This window comes from Protopterus annectens, chromosome 9.part0 (genome assembly GCF_019279795.1).
Source record: "Protopterus annectens isolate FY-2018-M chromosome 9.part0, PAN1.0, whole genome shotgun sequence".
Lineage (NCBI taxonomy): Eukaryota > Metazoa > Chordata > Ceratodontiformes > Protopteridae > Protopterus > Protopterus annectens.
In genome coordinates, this window is record NC_056743.1 from 1,891,599,527 (window position 1) to 1,891,616,764 (window position 17,238).

General features: G+C 39.3%; 1 protein-coding gene and 1 long non-coding RNA gene across 2 annotated transcripts in view; both read right to left on the reverse strand.

The window, feature by feature from the left end:
• Positions 1-17,238, reverse strand: part of LOC122812307 (complement C3-like) — a 2,177,376-nt gene that overhangs the window by 1,393,668 nt on the left and 766,470 nt on the right. The gene's annotated exons all lie outside the window — the stretch shown is intronic.
• The window catches only part of LOC122812308, a 5,226-nt gene continuing 5,006 nt past the window's right edge, over positions 17,019-17,238 (reverse strand). Inside the window, exon 2 of the long non-coding RNA XR_006366385.1 lies at positions 17,019-17,189. This is a non-coding gene — a long non-coding RNA (uncharacterized LOC122812308). The remainder of the gene's footprint in view (positions 17,190-17,238) is intronic.

The following is a 17,238-nucleotide window of genomic DNA, read 5'->3' on the forward strand; positions in this document are numbered from 1 at the left end:
ATATAAGAACCTCTTCTCCTCTTGCTGTCTGATCACTATTAAATAAAATTATTCTATAGAAAACATTTCATTGGGCCTACTGAACTCCAAAAAAAAAAGGGTTTATCTATTTGTTTGTTAAATAATACCAGCATATTTGTAGACTGCAGGACTTATGGTTCTGTGTTTGTTAGGCTTGTACTAGGATTTCATCCGGATTAATAGGGAATGCTGAGTGGTCATTGGAGTCGCTGTACCTAATAAATATGAGAAGTCAAATCTTGAAGTCAGTAATTTATAGATCATAAATATTAAAAAAATAAATAGCTGCTAAGAATCAGTTTTTGTTACATTTATGGAATTAGCCACCACCCCAGAATACCTCATTTCTATTATCATTTTGGTGGTTTAGTTTTATTAAAATATATAAAGTTTGAGTAATGATGATTATACTTGTTTGGTTTTTTTTTTTTTTTTTGCAGTAAGAGTAGACTGGTGCAGGGTTTTATTTGTTTGAGTAATGATGATTGTACTTGTTTGTTTTGTTTTGTTTTTTTGCAGTAAGAGTAGACTGGTGCGGGGTTTTATTTGTTTGAGTAATGATGATTGTATTTGTTTTGTTTTTTTGTTTTTTTTTTTTTTTTGCAGTAAGAGTAGACTAGTGCAGGGTTTTATTTGTCTGAGTAATGATGATGATTATACTTGTTTTTTTTTTTTTTTTTTTTTTTTGGGGGGGGGGGGTTTGCAGTAAGATAGACTGGTGCAGGGTTTTATTTGTTTGAGTAATGATAATTGTACTTGTTTGTTTTGTTTTTTGCAGTAAGAATAGACTGGTTCAGGGTTTTATTTGTTTGAGTAATGATGATTATACTTGTTTGTTTTTTGTTTTTTTTTTTTTTTGTTTTTTTACAGTAAGAGTAGACTGGTGCAGGGTTTTATTTTTTCCTGTTTCCTTCCTCTCTTTTTCTCTTGAGAATATACATAGAAATCTACTTTTGCCCACTTATGTGTTCTTTATTTATCAGTTAAAATATTGTTAAATCTAATGGTCTTTTTCTTTTAGTAAAGAGAATCATTTCTACTAAGAAGATGATGCATATACATAAAAGCTGTTACATCATGGCATGTGCATTATTTGTTTGCTCCACATATCTTAGTTTAACAGTGACTTATCTGCTCAGACCACTGAAGACTTTCTTCTGGGACAATATCACCAATACATGTCAATGTAAACTTTCAGAATATTTCAGCTTGGAATGTAAAAATTGTGAAAGTAAAGCTGGACAGGTGATCGAGGACAGTATTGTCAAAACAGTTTCAGTGACATAGTTTGGTCAAATTTAGTTATGTGTGATGTCACACTGAAAGAAGGCTATGTTGGCCAAATGTCTTTCTCCATCATTTTCGGAGGTGAGAATGGTGGCATATGAGATGAGGTTAGAGGTAAGGTCCAGTGTGAGCCCTAATGTTAAATTAAATTGTGCAGTGTCAGTGGCACAAGAGGTAGCACATTCACCTTTGGTGCATAAGGCTGTTCATTATATTCCCACACCAAGTAGATGCATTGCTGACATTGCAGGGCAGCATATAGGGGGTGCTGCACTTCTGAGTCTGCTGTCCTTCAAATGAGTCATTAAACTGAGGACTGATATGCTTGAGCTGGTAGTTGCTCTTTTGGATGTAAAAGGTCACAGAGCACCTGCTGGAAAGAGTAGGGCCCCTTTATTTATATACAGAAATAACAAGATATCTACATATTTGCAAATATTTAATGTACAAACACATATTTCATAACTTCTTATATAATCATACTAAATTTTCATCCCTATTAGACCCAACTCCTTTTTCCATAATCAACATCTGATTGTACTTAATATTGTTGCTAAAACCCATTTACCATTAAATATAGTTTCATTAACTCTTATTCCATATAAGCCATGTAACATAAAATAACTTTTTATCCACTCTTTTAATATATTCTTTACTTCTGTTGTTATAATATCCATATTTAATCATATCCATGTTTATTTTATCCATTTCTTTTATATCTCCAAAAAAATCTTCTTTACAGAGTTTTCCCCATTACTTTTCAAAAACACATGCCCGTAGTTTCTTCTTTTAGACAATCATGTCCCATAGTCTCTTCTTTTTGACAGTGTAAACATATTCAATCACTTTTCTTTTCATATGGTATATTTCATTTTACTAGGAATTTATCTATTACAAATCTCCACAAAAAATCTTGACATTTTATTTTCTCATTACATCATTTGCTTCTTATTTTTATAGCCTTTAATTTTCCATCTGCTAAACTTTCCCATGGTTTTACATAGTAATCTCTTATCATTACATTCTTATACCATACTTTTCTGTCTTTTTCTATATCATCAATTTTTATTTTTCTTGGTAACATTTTATTTCTTCATTTATACACTCTTTTTTACCATACCCCCAAAGTTATCATACTTGTATTTATATAGCTTTACTATTAATTACTCATCTTTTTCATTTATCCACTTTAACACTTTGTACAAATTTAATGAAGCAGCATATACCATTGGGTTAATTAACCCTAAGTGTCATTCTTCTTTATTTACATAAAAAATATTTTTACTGGGTTGAATCTAGGCCCCATATAAATGAAAAAAAATCTGCAATAATTCCCTTTCAAATACTGTTGGCAACATAAACACGCTTGTTAAATATGCTATTTTCCCATCAGTACTGAATTTATCAAACAAGCATTTTTCTGAATAATGTATATGTTCTTAAGAAACATGTTTGCTTTTTTACTTCTATTGGGGTTTTTACCATTGAATTCTACTTACAACTTCATTCCCAAATTTTATACCTAGCACAGAAATGTAATTCATTATGAAATACATGCCCTCCAATCTTTACAACATTGCCTAAACCTTTACCTTTCTCTTTATTTAAAGCCATCCCTATCATCTCTAAACACTCATTTGTGCAAATTATTCCATATTTTATCCAAATTTTGTTTTTTGCTATTATTATAATAGCATCCACATATCTTAACAAGACTGGAATTCTTAACTCTTCAGGTGTTATATACCCCACCTCCTTCATTTTGCAATTTATTTCATATACTATAAGATTCATAACTAATGCAAAGCGTATACAACTCACTGGGCATCCCAGTCCTGCACCACTATTTATATGTACCCATTGACTTAACCAGTCATGTACAAGTATTTTTACTTTATTATTAATATATGATGATATACATAAGTTCCCAAGTTTGTCCCTTAAATTATTTTATTATTACCCATAATATTTAATGTCTAGTTGTGTCAAATGCCTTATTAAGATCGCCTATCATACATTTTCCTTTTTCTTTTCATTTCATAATATCATCCACAGTTTTTCTATCATTAATAATTGTTGACAGCCCTTCCCCTTTATACTATATATGCTACCTTCCATAATATTACCCGTTTTAGTTTCAAATCTCTTTTGTATTATTTTCATAAAGATCTTATAATCATTACTATTCAATACTACTGCTTTGCAGTTTTTCATTTCTCTTCTATCTTCCGTCTTCCATATAAATTTAAGTATTCCATTACATAATTCTTTATACATAAAACCTTCATTTAACCATTCATTCAAAATCTTTGCAAATATTTTTTTGCCAATCCCTTAAATTGTTATGCATTTTATACCCAATTCCATCTGGGCCTACAGCTGAATCTATATTTACTTGTCTTAATACTTTATCTAGCTCATTTAAAAAAATCTCCTTTTCCAACTCTTTATTCTTTTTTTCTGTTAACTTTCTTACTTTCCATGTTTTTTCACTACCTTTTTTTTCTTTAAATATTTATTGAACATATTTTTCTACACTATTAAGTCTTTTCCTGTGGTCTTTCTATTTCCTCTTTTACATTTTTTATTTTCCTCATTACGCTACCACCTTCCTTTACTAATTTGCTTAGGTAGATCAATACTTTGTCTCTTTTTTCTTGTAAAAATATATTGGTTTATATAACAATTCTTGTATTTTTTCTTGATTTATTTCATATAATTCTTTTTTCTTTATCAATGCACTTTCTATCATCTTGTTCTAAATCTTCCAAAGCATTGTTACATGTTCATTTTTAGTTTTCTTTTTCCAGTTTTCTCACATCATATTGCCACTGTAAAAAGAAAACATTTTCTATATTTTCTCTTAAAATATCACCCACCATTCAGACTAATTTTTATAAAAATTTTTCATAGTAATATGATCTTTCCATAACTATTCTAATCACTTAACTTCTTCTTTACATGCTTTCCCTTTTATTCCTTTATTCCTTTGCCTATTTTATATATTCCTTGTTTCTTTTATCTCTAGCCATATTGCAAGATGATAAGAAAATACTGCTTCAACTACCTCTCCTTCTTTTATAATGAAACCTTCTGATATTGTAAAATAATCTGTTTCAGTTCTATATATACCCCTTTTGTAGGTCCATGTTTTTGTCCCAAAGTTTTAAGTTATCACATCTTATAACTTCTAACATTTTTCTTATATTATTTCTTTTCTTTTTACAATTGCCTCTTAAAATGCAATTAAAGTCTCCTGTTATTATAATAAGCATATTTATCAGTACATAGTCTAAAATTTGATGAAATAAGCTTTCCCTTTCTGTACAGTTAGTATAAACATATGGTGTTATAATTGTGTAGGCACGTTCTTTCCATTTTTAAATCTACGGTGGTTAATCTTCCCATTTTTGCTAAAGTTGCATATAATATTGTTACTGCATTTACACAGAATAGAGCTATCCAGAACATTTCTCATTTCCCAAATTCCAGATTATCTTTCCTCCGTGTAGTTTCTCTGTTTGTAGTCTTTTTTTCATTTGTTAAAATTCTTGTATCTTCTAGTATGATTACATCTACATCACAGGCATTGCATAATATAATTATATCTACATCACATCTATTACACCACTCCAAAATTCCTATTCTTCTTTCTATATTCTTAATTTTATTCTCATTAGAAAAAAAACTTTACATTTTTCATTTCCTTAGATTCATAGTGTCATAAATTCATAGCTAATTACTGGGATAGCTTTCTTAATAGGCCTTTCTAAGCCTAACCCATTTCCTTCCCGAAGATGAGACATAAACACTGTACCTTGTGTTTATGTGTCAGACACCTTAACCATTATACCAAACCCAGTCTTTAGCTGTGTGCACTCTTTTTTTATCCATTTCCTTTCTTTTTTCTTTTGTACGTATCCCTTTATTTTTTTGTCTTTTACCCTTTGACCAATGGAATTTTCTCATCCGATTTTTCTCCTGTTTCTATGACTTCATAAATGTCTTCTCTTTGTTCATTTCCTTTCTTTTTCTTACTGTTATTTTCATTTTTGCAATACATCCATAAATGTCCAATTGTGTTACATTTACAACACTTCATTTCGTATGTTTTGCGTCGTCCCATTTCCCCACAAATATCACATTTCTTTTGTTATGGTTACTTATCAATGTCCTGCTTAGACACACACAGCAGTTTACAAGACCCCTATTCCCCTCCCCATTCATCAAGCCTGGTTATGTATATTTTTTCTCTTTTTATTTTTAGCACAACATCATAGTCCCAGCCACCAGTCCACAAACCCCTTTTGTAATAAACCTTTGCAATACCCAGTACTTCTTTACATTAAGCTTTCAAATCTCCTAACTCTCTCATTCTATCTCTGTTAAAATTGTACATGCATCTTCTTCTACTTCCTGCTAAATGGATTTATCACATAAAGATTCCATGGGTAACACTCTTTCTTTTTTTTATATTCTCTAAGAAAATTTTCCATTGAAGTAAATCATCCCAGAACCCTCTTGACTTGAGGTTTGTAATTATACATCGATCATTTGCTGAGTCATTTCCATCAACAGGTTTCTTTGAGACATTTCCTTAGAATTCTGCACACTTTCTCTGGTCTCAGTATTTGTTTTTTCCTTCATTTCTTTCACCACTCCATCATTTCCTTCTCTCTCCATCTGCCTCCCTGTTTCTCCAGGCCACTTCTGCCCCTGGAAAGGAACAATGACAAGTAAGGGAAGTTTCCTGATGCCCTGACCAAATTTCCCCTAGTCGTATCGATACCACCTCAGGGCTCCCCTGAAAAGACATTACTAGCCTAGCAAGCCTAATGCAGTCAACAAGAGAATTTCTTATAACTTGTCATTATTTTCCTATAATATAACATTTATTAATAAGGGACGTCCCTCAGATAGGTTTATTATGTCATTTACTATTATATTTAGGTTTAATGGGTACTGACTTTCTGTACACCTGTTTAGATGTTGATACAAGTTGGAGGGGAAATTTGCAGAGACCTTTTACAAGCTGAAGTTATATTGCTCTGGGAAAAAGGCCATAAAGAGGGGCTTATTTGATTTTGTGATGGTACCACTAGCCCTAACAAGGAAGATAACTGATCTGTGGTCATATTTAATCAGGAATGAGGAGATGGGTGGTGGGGTGCAAGGCAGCAGCTAGGTTTGGAAAGATCATGTCAAGTATATTAGAACATCTAGTGACTTAGCAGCTTCAGCTCTGAAAGGGTTAAGAAGGGAGGACACTAGTGAGTGGCGAACTCTAACTTGCCTATCCTAGGTTGAGCAGTGCAACTAACCCTGCTGCACTGCTGACCCCTACTGGTTAAGTGCGATAATATTAGAATGGAGATATGAGAGGCATGACAAATACATGCCAGTGGTTGGTTTGTGGCAGTCGAATATTTGTCACTAGAGATCTTCTCTAGGATAATGGCACAATACATAGCTCCCTGGATGGTATGTGGAAGGCATTTAAGGTTGTCTTGCTTGAAGTCCACACAGCCTGCTTCCTAACACTCAGTTTTCACTCTATTAAAAAAGATGGTGGTATTGCAAATCTTGGGAGTGAACTTGGCTCTGACCCTCACATGGGAACAAATTAAGTGACAATATGCAGTCAGTAAGGAGTCAGTACTTTAAAAAATATAGTAAGGAAAAGATGTTGCCTGATATGATCCATGGGCATTCTGGTGTAGAACGCCATTTTCATTCATGTTCCCCTTCAAAGAAGCTATATATGTTATAGGTTCATAAGTAAGCACTAGCTAGCTGCCCTTGAGGATTATTTTAAACCTAGCCAGTTTCCTTTTTGTGCTCAAATTATTCATAGGTTAAAAGGTTCATAGGTGTGCACTAGGCTAATAGCCTTGGAGCCTTTACAAGCCAAGCCATAGAATTACCCTGGCATAGTGCCACCCAACCTTACTTCCCAGTGCCTCTGTCGACTAGAGCCACTGGAGTAATCCCCAGGCTGAATTTTCTGTTTCCCATCCACTCATCAAGATTTTTCTTGAAGAGAGTCAGCGAGGTGCTCTGCTTAACATGTATGGGAAGTCTATTCCATAACATGAGCAGTCTCTGGGTTATGAACCTGTCCCTCCAGCATGTTCTGTTAATTATGGTAATGAGGTTGAGGTCTCTGAAGCATGTGATGTGGAGGGATTGGGATTTCTTTAGATGTAGCATTTCTAACAGAGCTGTGTTAGACATGGCTTTGTAAGTCAAGCAGAGATTGCATCTAAGTAGGCGATATAAGACACAGAATAGTTGGAGTTTTTTGAGTCTGTCCATATAGGACAAGTGTTTAAGGCCAAGGATACTCTTTGTGAGGTACTTTTGCAGCCTCTCCAGTTGTTGCGGGTGTCTAGTGAGGTACATGCCAAATGGGGCATTGTACTCGATGACTGGCCTAATGAGGGAAGAGTAGAGGGAGACAATGACCTCTTTCTTCCTTAATGCAAAACCCTTAGTAATGAGATGTGCCGCATAGGACTTTCTGACCACAGTGACAATGTGGTGATCAAAAGAAAGGTTGCTGTCAACCTGTGTTCCCAGATCTCTTATAACACCTTCTGTGTTCAGTGGACTACCAACAACATGGTAATTCATAGGAACTGGGTTTTTCCCAAAGGGGATGACGTCACATTTTTTTGGCACTGAGCTTAAGGCCGTGGTTCTGACACCAGTTGTTGGTCACAGTGAGGCCATTCTGTAGGATGTCAGCATCACTTGGGGAGCTAATAATAGCTTCTAGCTTGCAATTGTCTGTGAACTTTGTCAGCCAGAGTCCCTTCATGTTGGCCTGGACTTCCGAGAAGTAGATACCAAACAGGAGAGGAACCAGGACCGAACCCTGTGGGACTCCACTCATGACTAGTCAGCAGTCTGACTTGGAGTCAGCTACTTTCACACTGTGGGTTCTATCTGTGAGCCAGTTTGCAACCCACCTAGTGATATAGGGGTTGATGCCAAGCTTAGTGAGTTTTTCTATGATTCCTGAGTGGGGAATGGTATTAAAAGCCTTGGCCAGATCAAGGTAGGCTGTATGAACCACTTTGCGTTCATCCACAGCTCTGGTGATTGAATCAAAGAAGTCGACCAGGTTGAGCAGGCATAATCTACTCTTCACAAAACCAAACTGTGTGTCATCCAGAGTTTGGAGATTCCCTATATCCTTGTTTATTAGGTCCATGATGATGCATTCCATAGCTTTGCATATCAGACTCATCAGTCTAATGGGGTGATAGTTCCCGGGGTCTGTATTCACTCCTCCTTTGTGGAGAGGGATGACTGTAGCAGTGCACCATTTGGTAGGGATAAAGCCTGAGGTGAGGCTGTGACTGAACAGGTCACAAAGGTGAGGTGCCAGTTCACTCTGTAGTTTATGTAGATCACAGCCAGGGATATTGTCAGGTCCCATAGAAGCTGTATTCATGGCCTTGGGCAGTGCTGTTTTAACCTGTGCAGCAGTAATACTGTGTGCCTGGCAATCTACTGGTATTGTGATTGGTCATTTGGAGGTCAGTATACTGGCAATATCTGTTGGCTCAGTATAGGAGGTACCATTGTGTAGTAGCTCAGAGCAAATTTGGGTATTGCTGTGGAGATTCTTTACATAACTATAGAAGGCCTTGTGGTTGTCTTTACTATCTGCTGCAATTCTGTTTTCATAGCTAGCTTTAGAGGATTTGATGAGGGATCTCAACTTTTTGTTGAGGCTGGTAAGGCATTTTTTTAAGTCTTGGGACTTCACCTTACTTCTTAGCAGTTTCCTCCTTCTGTTATAGAGTTTGTTTATGGCAGGGGACCACCAGATTGGCTTCCTTTTTTTGGAGAAGAGCGTCTTGGTTCTATTGGGTATGGCGAGATCCATGCAGTTGTGTACACGTTCGTACAGAGCATTAGTGTATGATTCAGCAGTCATGCAGCTGTTCTCCAATTGCATGGGTGCCGTGAAGTTAGCCACCTCTGTTTTTAGGAGCCCAAAGTTAGCTATGGAGAAGTTTTTCATGGTGGTTACCTTTGGGGGGGTGGATTTCCAAGGTGATTAGTTTGTGGTCGGATCTAACCAGGGAGGAGTTTACTATTGGTACAGAACAACAGTCACCCATGTTAGTAATGACCAGGTCAAGGATGTTGCTACCTCTAGTGGGGGTAAGAATGAGCTGGTCCAGGGCATTGGAATTAATGAATTCAAGGAAATGTTGGGCAAGTGTATTGGTACATGAGTAGTTTTCCCAGTTAATGGAAAGGTAGTTGAAGTCACCCAGTATGAGAGTGTTAAGTTGTACCCTAATATTCTCCAGGGTGCTTAGCAGTGTGGAGTGCAAGTCTTGGGACATGGTTAGGGACCTATAGCAGGCCATGACCTGAATCATTGTCTTACCCAATGTTGGCTAGACTGGAAGTATGTCTGCTGCGTTATGTTGGGCTACCAGTCTGGAGGTGTGCACATCCTTTATGACTATGGAAACACCACCACCTTTGGAGCTTCAGTCCAGTTCTGGAGCCGAAAGGTATAAATCTGGGCCCAGCAAAAATTGCAGAGTTCCTGAAATACAAACTGCCAGTACTGTTTCTGTGCCATAGCTATGGTGATCATGGGATAGGAGTGTCCAGCACTGTGTCCCTACAGTAGCTGCAGGGATCCCGGGGTATGAACTTCCAGTACTGTGACTCTGTACTATTTGCAGTGATGTTTGGATGGCAAAGTTCAACACTGTAGCCCAGCAATACCTGCATTAATCGTGGGGTTAGAGTGACAAACACTGTATCCCTGAAGTAACTGCAGTGATAGCAGAATAAGAACTGGCAATTCTGTCTTTCTAAAGCTCCACATCAGTGAGCCTGTGGTGAGAAGGCTCACTGCATTTCATGGAAAAAGGCACTTTAACCTAGTGGGCATGTTTGGTTCACAAATGAATAGAATCAAATTAAGTTTATATTGATAGATTTATATTGGCAGTGACCCTTGGATAGTAGTCCCTAGTACTGTGGTCACAGGGCACCTGCAATGAGTATGACAAGGCAGTGCCCAGCATTGTGACCAGGAGGTACATGTGCAAAGATCCCGGTAAGGGGATGTGTGACACTGTGGTCCAGTAACATTTCTGGTCATACTACAATGGAAATTCCAAGAGCTATGGCTCTGCAAAGTCTCTGTAGTTATTATTTGATGAGAGCGCATAGCAATGCGGCCATGCATTGATGATTCTGTGATTCTGTATCAGCTCTGTAGTGATTCTGGGATAAAAGCACCCAACATTGTGGTCTTGTAGTACCTCTGCTGTGATCCATGTTGGGAATACCTTGTTTCTTTAAATAGTATCTATATACCAGCCTCCTATTGATTGTAAATGAAACTAGTTTTAATGATAACACATGAACTGTATATTTCCAATCTGAAATTCTCAGCATATAATGTAATATATAGCTCCTGGAATACTTTCACATAATTTAGCTCACTGTGATCACAGTTGTGTAAGCTGTTTTTTGAACTCTCAGGGTCCTTTTCTTTTCTGAGCAAATATTTGACAGTGGAGTGATTATGTATAACTGGACGAGGATTGCTGCAGTAAAAATTCCCTTTTGTTAATGTTACATCGTTTTTGGTGTGTGTGCCGTAGGATGAGCTTGATTCACAATATTTACTGCTGGTGGGTTATGCATTATGCAGTGAGTTTTCATCACAAAAGCAATGAAAGTCAATAGTGTTGCTACTCTGAATTAACTCCCTCTCACACCAACAAACACATTTTCTTCAGCAAAATGAATCAGAGGGAGAAACATGGCAGAATTAATATAAAAAACTTTAATATGGTTAGCACTTTCACATCACAGATGCTTCTTCAGACCATGAATGAAATAACATAAGCTAAAACCACTTTATATACTTCCTAAGCTCTGCAAGTTGCTTTAATTAATTGATTACAAATATTCAGCATTGACGTTAAAGAAACAGCATATTAATAGGTACCTAGCCGAAAACATACTACAGCTTGCTAACCCCAAACAATGTAATACACAAAATGACATTTCATCAGTGAAGTAAAAATCATCAAAACAGGTATATACACAAAACAGGTACATAGTAGTTTTTAATAAAACATGAACAACATAAGCAGATTTTATAAATGTCATGTTTTTAGACAGGGCTGAATCCCCATGTATGTATTGCAACAAGCTAGATTAATAGACATGAGAAAATTTGTAAATAGTATTATGTTTGTGTCTAGATTGGTCACTGTGTCATACCTCTCAAATCTCCATAATTTTGTGTGTGTGTGTGTGTGTGTGTGTGTGTGTGTGTGTGTGTGTGTGTGTGTGTGTGTGTGTAAAGACCAGAAGTTGGAAGGTTATCTGATAATGCTCAATGGAGGTACAGTAACATCGTTGGACATATATAGAAAGGTACTGTGCATATAACATTATGAAAAGCCAAGCTGAGTGATATGTTTTCTTTTTATATTGCAGAATCAAGAAGAAAAAGTCCTTTTTTATATATCTGGCTCCTCTGTGGTTGAAATGTGTGTGTGTGTGTGTGTGTGTGTGTGTGTGTGTGTGTGTGTGTGTGTGTGTGTGTGTGTGTGTGTGTGTCTTTACTTATATAGTTGCAGTCCACTGTCAAATGTGCTCTTCAATGACAAAGTTTACTGATGCGTTATGTTATCAAAACTGGATTGTTGATTGCAGTTTTCAGAAGAAGGAACATTGAGTGTTCCTTTTTGGTTTTTGACATGCTTACCTTGAAGATAAGTATGACTTGTATTAATGTTGAAATTTTTGGATATATGAACATGTTTCTGCATTGGAGTAAAAATGAGTGTGCGAGTGTTTACACGTTCAGGTTATAGCAATGGTTAGGGAAGGGGATAGATACAGTATTGTATATATGCGCTGATGATGCGAAGGGATGGAAATGTATATGAGTGCTTCTGGGGTAGTGGTACTGCTGGAAAAAGTCTTTTCCTAAGGTAATGTGTAGTTTTGGGATTAGACGCAGAGATGGCATTAGCACACAAGTAAGGTGGTGTTAGGGGAATAAAGCCTCTCTGCCCATCTTTAGCCATGTGTGCTATCCTAAAACATAACCCTGCATCTAATCTCAGCCCATGTACTTGTACTCTGGTGAACTGTTGTTTGTGCAATGCCCTGTGATGTTCCATGGATTGCTGGGTTTCTTATACATATGATTGCTGCTGTGAGCAGCTGTACTGCTTTGTGAAGAATCCACTGGACACTGATATGTGCTGCTGTGATGTAATAGATTTTCACCCAGTCTTTGTGCTGCTGTGATGTAACAGATTCTCACACTGTCTTTGTGCTGCTGTGATGTAACAGATTCTCCCCCTGTCTTTGTGCTGCTGTGATGTAACAGATTCTCCCCCTGTCTTTGTGCTGCTGTGATGTAACAGATTCTCCCCCTGTCTTTGTGCTGCTGTGATGTAACAGATTCTCACTCTCTTTGTGCTGCTGTGATGTAACAGATTCTCCCCCTGTCTTTGTGCTGCTGTGATGTAACAGATTCTCCCCCTGTCTTTTTGCTGCTGTGATGTAACAGATTCTCCCCCTGTCTTTGTGCTGCTGTGATGTAACAGATTCTCCCCCTGTCTTTGTGCTGCTGTGATGTAACAGATTATCCCCCTGTCTTTGTGCTGCTGTGATGTAACAGATTCTCCCCCTGTCTTTGTGCTGCTGTGATGTAACAGATTCTCCCCCTGTCTTTGTGCTGCTGTGATGTAACAGATTCTCACCCTCTTTGTGCTGCTGTGATGTGACCGATTCTCCCCTGTCTTTGTGCTGCTGTGATGTAACAGATTCTCACCCTGTATTTGTGCTGCTGTGATGTAACAGATTCTCCCCCTGTCTTTGTGCTGCTGTGATGTAACAGATTCTCACCCTGTATTTGTGCTGCTGTGATGTAACCGATTCTCCCCCTGTCTTTGTGCTGCTGTGATGTAACAGATTCTCCCCTGTCTTTGTGCTGCTGTGATGTAACAGATTCTCCCCTGTCTTTGTGCTGCTGTGATGTAACAGATTCTCCCCTGTCTTTGTGCTGCTGTGATGTAGCAGATTCTCCCCCTGTCTTTGTGCTGCTGTGATGTAACAGATTCTCACCCTGTCTTTTTGCTGCTGTGATGTAACAGATTCACCCCCTGTCTTTGTGCTGCTAAGATGTAACAGATTCTCCCCCTGTCTTTGTGCTGCTGTGATGTAGCAGATTCTCCCCCTGTCTTTGTGCTGCTGTGATGTAACAGATTCTCCCCTGTCTTTGTGCTGCTGTGATGTAACAGATTCTCACTCTCTTTGTGCTGCTGTGATGTAACAGATTCTCCACCTATCTTTGTGCTGCTGTGATGAAACAGATTCTCACACTGTCTTTTTGCTGCTGTGATGTAACAGATTCTCCCCCTGTCTTTGTGCTGCTGTGATGTAACAGATTCTCACCCTGTCTTTCTGCTGCAGTGATGTAACCGATTCTCCCCCTGTCTTTGTGCTGCTGTGATGTAACAGATTATCCCCCTGTCTTTGTGCTGCTGTGATGTAAAAGATTCTCCCCCTGTCTTTGTGCTGCTGTGATGTAACAGATTCTCACCCTGTCTTTGTGCTGCTGTGATGTAACAGATTCTCACCCTGTCTTTGTGCTGCTGTGATGTAACAGATTCTCACCCTGTCTTTGTGCTGCTGTGATGTAACAGATTCTCCCCGTCTTTGTGCTGCTGTGATGTAACAGATTCTCCCCCTGTCTTTGTGCTGCTGTGATGTAACAGATTATCACCCTGTCGTTGTGCTGCTGTGATGTAACAGATTCTCCCCCTGTCTTTGTGCTGCTGTGATGTAACAGATTCTCCCCCTGTCTTTGTGCTGCTGTGATGTAACAGATTCTCCCCCTGTCTTTGTGCTGCTGTGATGTAACAGATTCTCCCCCTGTCTTTTTGCTGCTGTGTTGTAACAGATTCTCCCCTTGTCTTTGTGCTGCTGTGATGTAACTGATTCTCCCCCTGGCTTTGTGCTGCTGTGATGTAACCGATTCTCCCCCTGTCTTTGTGCTGCTGTGATGTAACCGATTCTCCCCCTGTCTTTTTGCTGCTGCGATGTAACAGATTCTCCCCCTGTCTTTGTGTTGCTGTGATGTAACAGATTCTCCCCCTATCTTTGTGCTGCTGTGATGTAACAGATTCTCACCATGTCTTTGTACTGCTGTGATGTAACAGATTCTCCCCCTGTCTTTGTGCTGCTGTGATGTAACAGATTCTCCCCCTGTCTTTGTGCTGCTGTGATGTAACAGATTCTCCCCCTGTCTTTGTGCTGCTGTGATGTAACCGATTCTCCCCCTGTCTTTGTGCTGCTGTGATGTAATGGATTCCCCCTGTCTTTGTGCTGCTGTGATGTAACAGATTCTCCCCCTGTCTTTGTGCTGCTGTGATGTAACAGATTCTCACCCTGTCTTTGTGCTGCTGTGATGTAACAGATTCTCCCCCTGTCTTTGTGCTGCTGTGATGTAACAGATTCTCCCCCTGTCTTTGTGCTGCTGTAATCTAACAGATTCTCCCCCTGTCTTTGTGCTGCTGTGATGTAACAGATTCTCCCCCTGACTTTGTGCTGCTGTGATGTAACAGATTCTCCCCCTGTCATTGTGCTGCTGTGATGTAACAGATTCTCCCCGTCTTTGTGCTGCTGTGATGTAACAGATTCTCCCCCTGTCTTTGTGCTGTTGTGATGTAACAGATTATCCCCCTGTCTTTGTGCTGCTGTGATGTAACAGGTTCTCCCCGTCTTTGTGCTGCTGTGATGTAACAGATTCTCACCATGTCTTTGTGCTGCTGTGATGTAACAGATTCTCACCCTGTCTTTGTGCTGCTGTAATGTAACAGATTCTCCCCCTGTCTTTCTGCTGCTGTGATGTAACAGATTCTCCCCCTGTCTTTCTGCTGCTGTGATGTAACAGATTCTCCCCCTGTCTTTGTGCTGCTGTGATGTAACAGATTCTCCCCCTGTCTTTGTGCTGCTGTGATGTAACAGATTCTCCCCCTGTCTTTGTGCTGCTGTGATGTAATGGATTCCCCCTGTCTTTGTGCTGCTGTGATGTAACAGATTCTCCTGCTCTTTTTGCTGTTGTGATGTAACAGATTCTCACCCTGTCTTTGTGCTGCTGTGATGTAACAGATTCTCCCCCTGTCTTTGTGCTGCTGTGATGTAACAGATTCTCACCCTGTCTTTGTGCTGCTGTGATGTAACCGATTCTCCCCCTGCTTTGTACTGCTGTGATGTAACTGATTCTCACCCTGTATTTGTGTTGCTGTGATGTAACAGATTCTCCCTTTGTCTTTGTGCTGCTGTGATGTAACAGATTCTCCCCCTGTCTTTGTGCTGCTGTGATGTAACCGATTCTCACCCTGTATTTGTGCTGCTGTGATGTAACCGATTCTCCCCCTGTCTTTGTGCTGCTGTGATGTAACCGATTCTCCCCCTGTCTTTGTGCTGCTGTGATGTAACCGATTCTCCCCATCTTTGTGCTGCTGTGATGTAACAGATTCTCCCCCTGTCTTTGTGCTGCTGTGATGTAACAGATTCTCCCCCTGTCTTTGTGCTGCTGTGATGTAACAGATTATCACCATGTCTTTGTGCTGCTGTGATGTAACCGATTCTCACCCTGTCTTTGTGCTGCTGTGATGTAACAGATTCTCCCCCTGCTTTGTGCTGCTGTGATGTAACAGATTCTCCCCCTGTCTTTGTGTTGCTGTGATGTAACCGATTCTCCTTTTGTCTTTTTGCTGCTGTGATGTAACAGATTCTCACCCTGTCTTTGTGCTGCTGTGATGTAACAGATTCTCCCCCTGTCTTTGTGCTGCTGTGATGTAACAGATTATCACTCTGTCCTTGTGCTGCTGTGATGTAACAGATTAGCACCCTGCCGTTGTGCTGCTGTGATGTAGCAGATTCTCCCCCTGTCTTTGTGCTGCTGTGATGTAACAGATTCTCACATTGTCTTTGTGCTGCTGTGATGTAACAGATTATCCCCCAGTATTTGTGCTGCTTTGATGTAACAGATTCTCCCTGTCTTTGTGCTGCTGTGATGTAACAGATTCTCCCCCTCTTTGTGCTGCTGTGATGTAACAGATTCTCACCCTGTCTTTGTGCTGCTGTGATGTAACAGATTCTCCCCTGTCTTTGTGCTGCTGTGATGTAACAGATTCTCCCCCTGTCTTTGTGCTGCTGTGATGTAACAGATTCTCCCCCTGTCTTTGTGCTGCTGTGATGTAACAGATTCTCCCCCTGTCTTTGTGCTGCTGTGATGTAACAGATTCTCCCCCTGTCTTTGTGCTGCTGTGATGTAACAGATTCTAACCCTGTCTTTGTGCTGCTGTGATGTAACCAATTCTCCCCCTGTCTTTGTGCTGCTGTGATGTAACAGATTCTCCCCCTGTCATTTTGCTGCTGTGATGTAACAGATTCTCCCCTGTCTTTGTGCTGCTGTGATGTAACAGATTCTCACTCTCTTTGTGCTGCTGTGATGTAACAGATTCTAACCCTGTCTTTGTGCTGCTGTGATGTAACAGATTCTCACCCTCTTTGTGCTGCTGTGATGTAAGATTCTCACCCTGTCTTTGTGCTGCTGTGATGTAACAGATTCTCACTCTCTTTGTGCTGCTGTGATGTAACAGATTCTCCCCCTGTCTTTGTGCTGCTGTGATGTAACAGATTCTCCCCTGTCTTTGTGCTGCTGTGATGTAACAGATTCTCCCCCTGTCTTTGTGCTGCTGTGATGTAACAGATTCTCACCCTGTCTTTGTGCTGCTGTGATGTAACAGATTCTCCCCCTGTCTTTGTGCTGCTGTGATGTAACAGATTCTCCCCTGTCTTTGTGCTGCTGTGATGTAACAGATTCTCCCCTGTCTTTGTGCT